Here is a 12,394-nt window from a genome sequence, read left to right as displayed (position 1 = left end):
CATCACTAGTAATAAGGCGGGTCGACTTTTGGCCCGGAAATTACGGGGTAGGCGAGCTAGGGCTAGAATTCATCATGTCTGCTCCTCTACTGGCTCCAGGGTGTCTGACCCTTATGATATCGCAAATACCTTTGCAGAGTACTATTCCCAACTCTATAGTTTACAGTTGGACCTGGCTACTTCCCAACCCTTGGAGGCGGAAACCCAGTCTTTTTTGTATAAAATCTCCCTACCGATGCTAGACTCCGCAACCTGCCTGTCCCTTAGCTCCCCTTGGACTATAAAGGAACTAGAAGCAGCTATTGACGATCTCCCGAGAGATAAGGTTCCTGGACCTGATGGCTTCCCATCTAATTTCTATAAAACTTACAAAGCTGTCTTAACCCCAGTGCTGTTGTCAGTCTTTAATGAGGCATCAGATGTGGGATGATTGCCGAGGGAAATGCTTGAAGTGCAAATAGTTGCTATCCCTAAACCTGGTAAACCTCCTGCATCTGTTCAAAATTACTGCCCTATAGCTCTGTTGAATACAGACGTCATCTCAGCCCATTATTACCTACTCTCATAGCTGCTGATCAGGTTGGTTTTGTTCCAGGCAGGCAGGCCCCGGACAACACTCGGACAGTGTATAACGTCTTGGAGTATTGTAATGCACATAAAACGCCCCTTTTGATTCTTTCATTGGATGCCGAAAAGGCATTCAACAGACTCCATTGGAGATATCTGAGAGCGGTTTTGAGTAAATTTGGATTAATTGGGAGGTTTTTGGATTCCATTTTTGCTTTGTACTCCAACCCCTCTGCAAGGGTGTTTGTTAATGGGTGCTTGTTGGGTGGGTTTGCTATTTCGAACGGCACTAGACAGGGCTGCCCTTTGTCCCCAGTAATTTTTGCATTAGCTATCGAGCCCTTGGCCGAAACTATTAGGTCTGAGGCGACAGTTACAGGCCCCGAGATAGGAGGTTTGACTCACAAGATCAGCTTATTTGCAGATGACATTTTGCTTTGCTTGACCCGGCCTGACACCTCCCTCCCCACCCTCCATAGTATCTTAGATAGATATACCAAAATTTCCTACTATAAATTAAACACTTCCAAGACGGAAGCTCTGCCGTTCCATATTCCACCGCACATCATAGATTTGCTCAAGGACAGATACAGATATGCTTGGCAAGTGAGATCTATCAAGTATTTGGGTATTCATCTCTCGTTAGATAGGGATTTATATGACTGCAATTATAGACCCTTATTAAGCGCATTTGAAAAATTAATTAAGGAATGGTCCCTTCACGAAATTTCCTGGCTGGGGCGTATTTCTGCAACCAAGATGGTACTGCTCCCTAAACTCCTATACTTGTTTCGGGCTATCCCTCGAGGCTTCCCCAAACCTCTTGCAGTAAGGGCTAACAAACTAATTTCTCACTTTATTTGGAAGGGGTCTAGACCCCGCATTGCTAGGCGGATCTTGATTTTACCCAAGAATGTGGGAGGTGTACAGTAGCTTACCCTTGTTTAGAGACATACCACTCCACCTGTCTTCTCAGCCAGGCTTGGGACTGGTTCAACATGCACAACCCTAAACCATGGGTCCTTATAGAACGGTCTTTTTTAGGATTGATTGACATGAGGGATCTCTTTTTGTTGCCTATCCATGGTGTTCCAAAATGACAGGGCCCAGGTGAAGTGATTAGAAGTACCTTAAAGCTTTGGCATTCAGTGGTGGCATCCGACCCAACTATTTCATTGCCGATAGCTGACCTTTCTGTTAGAACTATTGCCTGTGTTATACCTAACCTCATGCTAGAAGCTTGGATTAACGCTGGGATTGTGAATTTGAAAGATCTCTGCTCAGAAGAAAGTTTAGCGCCCTTCTCTAGCTTGCAATCCCGCTTCGATATACCGAAACATGACTTCTTTAAATACTTACAAATACGCCACTGGCTTCATTCCTGTGCCGGAATATTCAGAGGTCCCACTCCCCTTCCAGCCCCTTTATACTTTCGATTGTCCTTCCCTGGCCATAGGGGTGGGATATCTAAATGGTACCAGTACATTGTCCTTTTGACTAAAACGGGTAAGACTCCCTCGCAACTTAAATGAGAAAAAGACATTTCTATTGTTCTTTGAGAGGAGGAGTGGGACTCTGTCTCCTTAATGTGTTTTAAGATCCCTAAATGTCTTCAACATTCTGAAATGTTTTACAAATTATGTCATAGGGCGTACTTTACTCCGCAGTGGCTCCATAGCATTTGGCCCTCGATTTCCCATCTCTGCTGGAGAAATTGCGGACAGGTGGGCAATATTTTACATATTTTTTGGGAGTGTCCGAACCTGAAGTCACTGTGGACGGAAGTGTTCTCGCTTATGCATGAAGTGTTGCGTGTGGAGGTGCCATCGAATCCCATGTTTGCTCTGTTACACTATTCCACATATGCCCTGCAGAAATGTGATAGATATGTTGCTGGTCATATCCTCATATCCAGTAAGGCTGCGATTGGACAGTTGTGGAAATCGCAGTCGATACCCACCATCCAAATTGTCATCAACAATACCCACAAACATTTCTTATTTGAAACAGCAGGAGGTGTGTATTCTGTATCGCCTCCCTCAGTGCAAAGAAATTGGTTTAAGTGGAGGGTATTTCGGGAGTGGATGGGTCACTCCTTATTTCTTGATGATTCCACAGATCTGACACAATTACATTCCCCACAATCTGATACTACCTTGTTGTAACGGATATTCCACATCTACCTCCTTATGCAAATGTCTAATTATGCCGCATCTGTGAACACAATTGTTGTAGAGATCTACCTTTGTCTTTATGTTTCCCCTTATGTGTCGCTGTCTTGTACTCTCTCTTACCTTATCTTTCTATCTGCATTACTTGATATACTCTCTATTTTCATGTTATTATCTAATTATTATTTTTTTGTTTGTTGCCAAGATTAGAAGTACACAATTGGCGAATGGAGCACTCTGTCCTAGTGTTATGTACAAATTTTCAGTAATTTACTCAATTCTAGTACTTGTTTGAACATTTTCTGTAAAGTGTGCTATTATTCATGGTTTTTTGTTTCTCTAAGAATTTAATAAAAACCATTATAAAAAAAAAAAAGAATTAGTATATTCAAATGACTCTGTTTGTGTGCTGAAATTACTTTTATTCATAACAATACCAGGTTAATACTAAGTTCACCTCAAGTGTATAATGTGCACTAAAAGCCAGTTCATCAAAGAGAGCTATAAAAATATATACTCAACACAATATAACAGTACCTTATATACCACATATATTGTTTCTTTTCAAATGTAACTTGCCGCCACATGTTGGGTAGGCCCCCAAATCAGTACAAGGGAGGGGGGCGCCAAAACATTCCCTTGCTTCGGGCACCATTGCGCCTAGCTACACCTCTGCTTGCAGGCTTTCTAAATGCACACTGTCTTCCCCAATGCACACTGCCTGGTATTTAGTTTCTAGGAAACACTTGCTACTGGCATTTAGAGGCCGATTTATCATTATTTGCAAAAGGTCCCTGTTAACTATCATATCCTGCTGGCATATCGCAGCAATAAAAATGTGTTCTTTAACTCAATTTACTTTAATTTTCTTACTGCTATTGTGGCTTCGATATTGGCATGTTCCAGCAAAGAATCGATAATAAAGTGATAGCTTACTATTTATTCTTGAGGGGGATCTGAAGTAATTGAAAGAAGAGTTTCCTTCTGCAGAAAATAAATACATTGAAAATGTAGCCTATGGGCTGGAATGACCAATGTCATCTAAAGGTGGTGTTATCTATTGGGCCAATCTCTGAAAAGTTATCTCTGATAATGTGGAAGTCCCTCTTTTCTTTTTTTTCTTTTTGTTTTTGGTGACATTTGACATCTACAGCGGTACCTTAGTAAATGGCCTTGAAACTTCAGTACACTACTGTGGAAGTCCCCCTGAAAATATCTCTTTTACAATGACTGCCCACAAAAACACTCTAGTAAACCCTTAGTCATCTGAAATGGAAGTGTTAATCTGAAATAATTGATGAACACTGCTTTAGAACATTTGTACAAAATGTGTTAGAAAATCATTCAGACTGCATCACATATTGCACATTTGAATGAATAGAACTTTTCTCATATAAACCTATTGTGAAATTTAACATGACCAGACCCATCAATCTTGAAGTCTTATAGACACAGAGCCTGCTAGATTGCTGAAATTGCTTTCAGAATGCCTGTTTGTTAAACGGCAAAACACTTTGTTAAACATAAGGAATGCATTGACCAAAGGTGACTGCAAGAAGTGTCTCTTATGTGGATTGCTTTATATTGAGCCCTAACACTGAATTGCTGGGTGCCTTTGTTTGGTTAGACATGAGGCTTGGCTGTCTAGACACTTTTATAAGCTTCCTGGTAATATGTTTAATACTTCTCTCTTCTATTGTTAGGAAATAAATAGCATGGCTAGGTTAATTCAAGTTCTCATATTTTAAGAACAGAGAATGTATTACTGTAAAAGTCAAAATTACAGTTAATTCATTCTCTATGGGTGGTCAATTTATTAAACTGAATACAATGCTATTATAAAATATATACTGTAACAATAATTGTATTTATCAATAATGCTTTATTTAGCCATACTAATCTCTAAATATTAATATTTTGAAAACATTAATTTATAGCCATGCAGGACCTAGGAGAGCCTCCAAATTCCTGTAGATTTAAGGTGGGTACACACTAAGCGATGTGCTCTATGAGTAATGTCACCTAGTGTTTCCCCTCATAGGCCAGGGCGGTCGGTGGCTGGCCTACACACTGAACGATATGAAGATCATATCGCTAAGTGACGTCATGCAGTGGCCGGACCATGCAGGCAGCTCTTTAGAGTGTAAGCTTGCGAGCAGGGCCTTCCTTACCTCTAAGCCTGTCTGTTGTCCCTCAGTTTTGTTCTATTACTGTAGTTCCCCAGTTTTGTTCTATTAGTGTTGTTCTAATCGTAAAGCGCAACAGAATATGCTGGGCTGTATAAGAAACTGTTAATAAATAATAAATAAATAAATGACTGTCCAAATTGAGCTGCCTGCATGGCCGACAGCGAGGGTCGTTAATAGCTGCCTGCATGGCCGAGCATCGCTGGTCGGCGGCGGCATACACACTTGCCAAGAAAGTGAGCGGCATCACTCAGGAAGGGTGAAAATGAGCGACGTCGCTCATTTTCTCAACAACTGTGTATGCACCTTTAGTTTTGGGTACAGTTGACTTTAAAGCTCACTTAATACAAGAAAAAAAGCTACATATACTGTAAGATACCATGGACACTGCACTACATTGCAGAGTGCAGGGAGGTATACCTGACAAAGTGCTGATATTGAAGGGAAAATGTAGCTATAAAATGTTCAGGTTTATTACGTGTACATTCTATATAGAATGCTAATTGCAGCAAACATTTTTGAAAGTCTGAATAACAGCATGGTTAGGTTTGCAAAATAACATAGTTAGTAGTGATGTGCACCGGAAATTTTTCAGGTTTTGTGTTTTGGTTTTGGATTCGGTTCCACAGCCGTGTTTTGGATTCGGACGCGTTTTGGCAAAACCTCCCTGAAATTTTTTGTCGGATTCGGGTGTGTTTTGGATTCGGGTGTTTTTTTACAAAAACCCCTCAAAAACAGCTTAAATCATATCATTTGGGGGTCATTTTGATCCCATAGTATTGTTAACCTCAATAACCATAATTTCCACTCATTTCCAGTCTATTCTGAACACCTCACAATATTATTTTTAGTCCTAAAATTTGCACCGAGATCGCTGGATGGCTAAGCTAAGCGACCCAAGTGGCCGACACAAACACCTGGCCCATCTAGGAGTGGCACTGCAGTGTCAGACAGGATGGCAGATTTAAAAAATAGTCCCCAAACAGCACATGATGCAAAGAAAAAAAAGAGGTGCAATGAGGTAGCTGTGTGACTAAGCTAAGTGACCCAAGTGGCCGACACAAACACCTGGCCCATCTAGGAGTGGCACTGCAGTTTTCTAGCCAGAGGATGAGTGCTTCCATCCTCATGTGAATCTGAACCACTAGCCATGAACATAGGCCAGGGCCTCAGCCGTTCCTTGCCACTCCATGTCGTAAATGGCATATTGGCAAGTTTACGCTTCTCATCAGACGCTTTTAATTTTGATTTTTGGGTCATTTTACTGAACTTTTGTAGTATACTTGACGACACAGAGGTAGAGCAATGGACTACTGTACCGTACTGCTATATATATACTGGTGGTCACAGCAACATTCTGCACTGTCCCCTCCTACTATATACTGCGCACAACTAAAATGCAGCACAGGTATGGATGCATAGTATACTTGACGACACAGAGGTAGAGCAGTGGACTACTGTACCGTACTGCTATATATATACTGGTGGTCACAGCAACATTCTGCACTGTCCCCTCCTACTATATACTGCGCACAACTAAAATGCAGCACAGGTATGGATGCATAGTATACTTGACGACACAGAGGTAGAGCAGTGGACTACTGTACCGTACTGCTATATATATACTGGTGGTCACAGCAACATTCTGCACTGTCCTCCAACTATATACTACAACGCAGCACAGATATGGAGCGTTTTTCAGGCAGAGAACGTAGATATTTTCAGCACACTGAGCACAGATATTTGCAAGCACACTGAGCACAGATATTTGCAGCACACTGAGCAGATATTTGCAGCACACTGAACACAGAAACTGAGAGAACGCAGCCACGTCCTCTCGCTATCATCTCCAAAGCACGAGTGAAAATGTCGGCGACGCGCGGCTCCTTATATAGAATACGAATCTCGCGAGAATCCGACAGCGGGATGATGACGTTTGGGCGCGCTCGGGTTAACCGAGCAAGGCGGGAAGATCCGAGGCTGCCTCGGAACCGTGTAAAATGGGTGAAGTTCGGAGGGGTTCGGATTCCGAGGAACCGAACCCGCTCATCACTAATAGATAGGTTTGCTAAGAAGGCCTGCTAAATAACCAAGCAGCCAAGCTTGACTCACTGGCTCTCATATGGCTCTCATATACTGACAGTTTATTTGGTACATGGACGGTTTTTATTTATATTGATGTGCAATGCATTTGCACTGAAACATTTGTGGGATACCTCTAATCATGCAACTGAAGCGGATATTTCTATACATATAGGCTGATCCCAAGCACCATAGCACAAACAGTTCTAATGCTACCTTACAGGGGCAAACGCAGGATTTAGCGAGGGGGGTTTCCATGGGTGGGTGTGTACGTATATGTGCATTTATGTGTAATATATATACTCACACATACATATATATGGAGGCAGAATGGCACTCATAGAGACTGGTAAACCATAGAAAATCAGCACCGGACGCTGTAGCTGTTTGTCGATGTTTCAGAGTCTAAAGTAACTCTGAAACGTTGTCAAACAGCTACAGCGTCCTGTGCTGATTTTCTATGGTTTACCAGTCTCTATGAGTGCCATACTGCCTCCGTACATGTTATCTGATTCTGCGATACTAGTAAGGAGTGCATTCATCGTTTGCAGATATATTATAGTCCCGAACAATCTGTACTCCATCCATACATACATAAATAAATACCCAGGTGCCCTCCTAAGTCGACAGAGTCGGCAAGAATACAGTTCAGATATGCGGGTGGCACTCTCGGGACTTAATGTGCAGCAAAATAAATCCAGTAGATGGCGGTGCTTACTTCAACGTTTCAGTTAATTTTCAAACCATTTTTAGACAAAAAACAAAACAAAAAACATACATGTTGTTAGTTACCTTTATAGGATAACACCCAGTGATCTCTGACATCATCGGGAATGAACGGCATTTGCAGGGACAGCGGCATGGAGATCACTGGATGTTTTCCTATTAAGGTAAGAACATGTATGGTTGTTTTTTGTATCCTTGAAAACGGTTTGAAAACAGTAAGCACCGCCATCTACTGGATTTATATTGCTGCAGATGAAGTCCCGATAATGCCACTCGCATATCTGAACTGTATATGTGTATGTGTGTATATATATATATATATATATATATATATATTATTTATATATATAATAGATATATAACACGCATATATACATACACAAACACACACATATAAGCAAACACACATACATACATACATACATACATACATACAGTACATACACAAGCACAAACACAAACCCACATACATACTGTACATACCATACACACATAAGCAAAGATTTCAAACTTACATATACACAGTGGGCTGGGAGCAGAGGGGCGGACACAGGGCTGCTAAGAGAAATCCTGGGCCCCGGTACAACAAATTCCTGGGACCCCCCACCCTCCCTGGAGGGGGTGTGACCACAGCATGCTGGGATCATGGCCACACCTCTTTGGGGGCATGTCTAGTACATGAGAAGCACCCATTCATCCCTCCCAGCCAGAGCAGTACAGAGCCTGGCTGGGCCCAGGTACTTTTCAGGGGGCATGGCCTAATCCCAGGAGGTGTGGACCTGGGCCCCTCTATCATACCAGGGCCCAGGTATTTTGTACCCTCTCCCCCCTCTCTCGGTGCCACAGGGCGGACGTGTGAGGATGGAGGGAGCCCCCGGGACATTCGGTGTCTGTAAGCAGAGAGCTGCATACTTAGCTATCTGTGGTTGCTGCAGCTCCGCACCAACGTTATTATGCCGCAGTCACAGCTTATTTGCTGAGACGGAGACACAGCTGTGCTACCACAGTAATATATTTTTGTTCTCATCTATTACACGTATTGTGCAAGACTGTTGGTGAAATTAAACTGCAGTGTTTAATTACTATTTCTAACTATTACATTTTTTTACAAATTGTGGAGGTGCTGTACCACACTTCATTAGTGTTTGTGGATAGATATGTGGGATAAACAATTGAGAGAAGAGCAGGAAGCACATACTAGTGGTGCAGGTGCTGCCAACAGTCATGATGATACAAGTCCGTCAACGTCAGCTACTAAGGCCAATGCCCAGGTGCGTAGAGGGCTTAAGTTAGGGCACGTAAAAATCAAAGAACCAATTTAATATTACAGTGTTAAAGAAAAAAACATCAAAAGGAAAGTTAGCAGCAGAGGCAGTAAGACAAATTGTCTCAGACATTCTTGAGGAACGTTTAGGGGTGTCCACATCAGCTATGTGTAAGTCTGACATTTCTTACACTGTCCTCATAGAGAAGCCTCTTTCACCTCCTTCCACCATTTCTGCACCATCTGCACATGTGGAGAGCAATACAAGTAAAGATGGTGATGATGAGGACATAATAGAAATTGAGGATTCATGTGTGGAAGTGGGACAGGATGAGAGGGATATGTGTGTACTATCTTACAGTGAGGACGTTGATGATGTTATTTGTGTAAGTAAGCCACCAGTTGCTGCAGGTGTTGTCCATGATAAAAAATTAGCCATTGTGATGCCTGGGCATAAGACCAAAAAAGTAACCTCTTGGTTGAGTAGAGGTAGGGACATTAGCCATCTAGGCACCTCCTTCATGTTACATCATCTGCTGTGAAGACATGAAATTTATTGTACAAGATCATAATGTAATTAACACCCTCATCATTAACATCCTCATCAATAGTGATAAGAGCTAGTCCTTCTCAAAAAATTGTTTTGTGGGGGCTCAAACAAAGCAAGCACTTCAGCCACAAAAGTATATGTCCCTGTCACTGAAGTATTTCTTTGTTAAATTATGCTTGTCATTTTTAATATCCAACATAAGGATGGGAGGGAAGGCCCAAGGAAAATTCCATTTTGCACTACTTTTCATTTCTGCACTGCCGAGTGGCGATGTTTTATAGATGTGCTAAAAACTGCTGCTTGTTTGTGCCTCTGCTGTGTCGGTTAGTGACCAGCTGCCTCGCTGCAATCTTTAGCCTAAAATCGATGAAAACCATATTGTGAACTATGAGGTGGTCAAAATTCCTTTGAAATTAGCAGAAATCAATATTATTGAGGTTAATAATACTGTAGGAGCAAAAACAGGCCCAAATTCTGTGATTTTAGCTGTTTTTATGATTACATATTATGAAAATATAGATCCAAAACCCACAAGGACGGCTTTTGCAAAACCATTACAGATCCAAAACATCAAGGAGATACAGATCCAAAAACAAGAACCCAAAACCCAAGATTTGGGCCGACGCACATCTCTAATTATGATGCCGTCCAGTTAATTTAAAACCACATTACAATGAACAGATCCAAGGGTGTAACTAGATATATTGTAGGCCACAAGGCAAAAGTTTGTAATTGTCCCTATGTACCACCCAATGGTTAAAATTGTATATAACACATGTAACTTTGACAGGGAAGGTGGCCCCTTATCAGCTCTGGACCCCATAGCAGCTGCCATCCTTGCACTTATGGTAGCTATGCCCTTGGTAACATTGCCTGCCAAATCCATTATGAAATGGTGGCTGTTTATGGTAATGAAAGTCCATCATATGACACTGTTGTGAGGTGAAAAAGGAACTTTCAAACTGGACACTGGTCCCTCTCAGATGAGCCTCAATAACAGATGGTCTTGTCGAAGTCGAAAATATTGCAGTACACACATCACGTACAAACTACACACAGATGGCCTCCGTGCACGTACTTGTTCTGCCGTGCGTGCACATATTCGCAAGTTGCGTATGACCGCTCCCACGGTCCTGCGTATTAACTCTTTTCCCCATACTTTTTCTCCATCCACCTATACAGTGCACTCCCGCCCCCCCATCCTATTCAAACCTTATTTTCACAGTCACCACATTTGTAACATTTCTCACACATTTAATTCATCTCAACCTATATTCCACAATGTACCCATACATGCATTCCTGCATTCATATTCCCACACGTAATAAATATTTCATCAATACTTATTATATACAGACATGAGAATAAAAGCAATAATCATTATAACCAATCCCCCCGCACAAAAATAGCTGTCTCTATGACACACATGTCACAGCCCTTTATAAGTTCCTATTTTGTATGTAATCATGTCCTATGGAATTTAATACTGTTACTCCAGTCCCAATTTGGTATTTACTCTTCACCAATATGATATAAGTGTTCATATCAGCAATTTCTCACATTCCCCCTTTTTCCAACAATCCAGCCACGGCATTTACCCATTTACACACAGCAGAATAAATCTGGCTGCAATAATCCCAGTTGATCCGCCCCCAGACACACCTCCTCACACACCCCAGTGTCTGGTAGGCTGGACATCAACATAAACAAGGCGGCCGTGAGCTCTGGGAGCAGGCGATCAGGTGATCAAGCTCCCAGAGCGAAACGTACGTTCACTTCCGGTCCCGGCGCCCGAACTTCCGGTTGCGCGGACCGCGAACATCGGCTCCACAACCCGGACCCTCCCAGGCTGGAAATCACTACTCATACCCACTGGACGCCTCGGATGTCACACTGCCCACCAATGCATTTAGACATTTGGGCAAAAAGGTTTGAAACTCACACCCAGTGAGGTACCCAGCTAATATCACACCGCAATTGGTTTTCTTATTCTCCACCAGGGGGGTTCGTACATGGGCACAGTACAAGTGTTTTTTTCCACTGTGCCTTAGTAAACTCAGGGACACAGTGGGGATAACATTGTCTCTATACACAGACGGACTATCAGCATGTAGCTGTAAATACCATAAGTGCCTAATACAAGGGGTTATTTGTTTTATCCATTAACTGTCACTGCTATTCTGATATTAAGCGCAACAAATATCATATGTTATCTCTTGAGAAAAGTGATATACTTTCTTCATGCTATTTGAATATATAGCTGTGATGTGATTTTTAGGAATACTCAGTGGAGACACCATCCCCTAGGGATCATTAAGGATAGATCCCTATAAGGGAACAAACAATACCTAATTGAATAAGGTTTATTTATTTATTATTTTTTTCCACTGCATAGCACCATCCTCATCTCCCCTTATGTTTTTAGGGGAGTAATTATCAGTAGAGCGTCTCAGTTATCACATTTGCCTGAAACAACCACACACTGGAATTGATCGCACAAAATTTGAGACTCACTCACCTACGGTCAAACCGCACTGAGTATGCCCAACCTCGTCTGATCTTGGAAGCCATACACTGCAGGGCCTGGTCAGTACCCGGTTGGGAGACCACCAGGGAATACAAGGTACCGTAGGTATTTTATCCTCATATTCATGAGCCGTTCCAGATCTGTGTGCACTTTCGGGTCTTTTGTTTGACTTGGATACTCAGATATGGGATAACTCAACCCCATGGAGCCTATTTACTCCCATTAATATTTGTTCAATTCAGAAACAAAGTAAAAAATTCTTTTTTGATACATAAAGGGAGTAAACATATTTTCGCCCTTATATATAAAAAAATATTTTTT

At 41.9% G+C, this 12,394-nt stretch overlaps 1 pseudogene; it reads left to right on the top strand.

The window, feature by feature from the left end:
• Positions 1-12,062: 12,062 nt before the first annotated feature.
• On the top strand, positions 12,063-12,181 carry LOC134937680 (5S ribosomal RNA; annotated as a pseudogene).
• The last annotated feature ends 213 nt before the right edge of the window (positions 12,182-12,394 follow it).

This window comes from Pseudophryne corroboree, chromosome 6 (assembly GCF_028390025.1).
Source record: "Pseudophryne corroboree isolate aPseCor3 chromosome 6, aPseCor3.hap2, whole genome shotgun sequence".
In the NCBI taxonomy this organism is placed as follows: domain Eukaryota; kingdom Metazoa; phylum Chordata; class Amphibia; order Anura; family Myobatrachidae; genus Pseudophryne; species Pseudophryne corroboree.
Note: the sequence above shows the minus strand (reverse complement) of the source record. Positions and strands in the feature narration are given on the sequence as shown.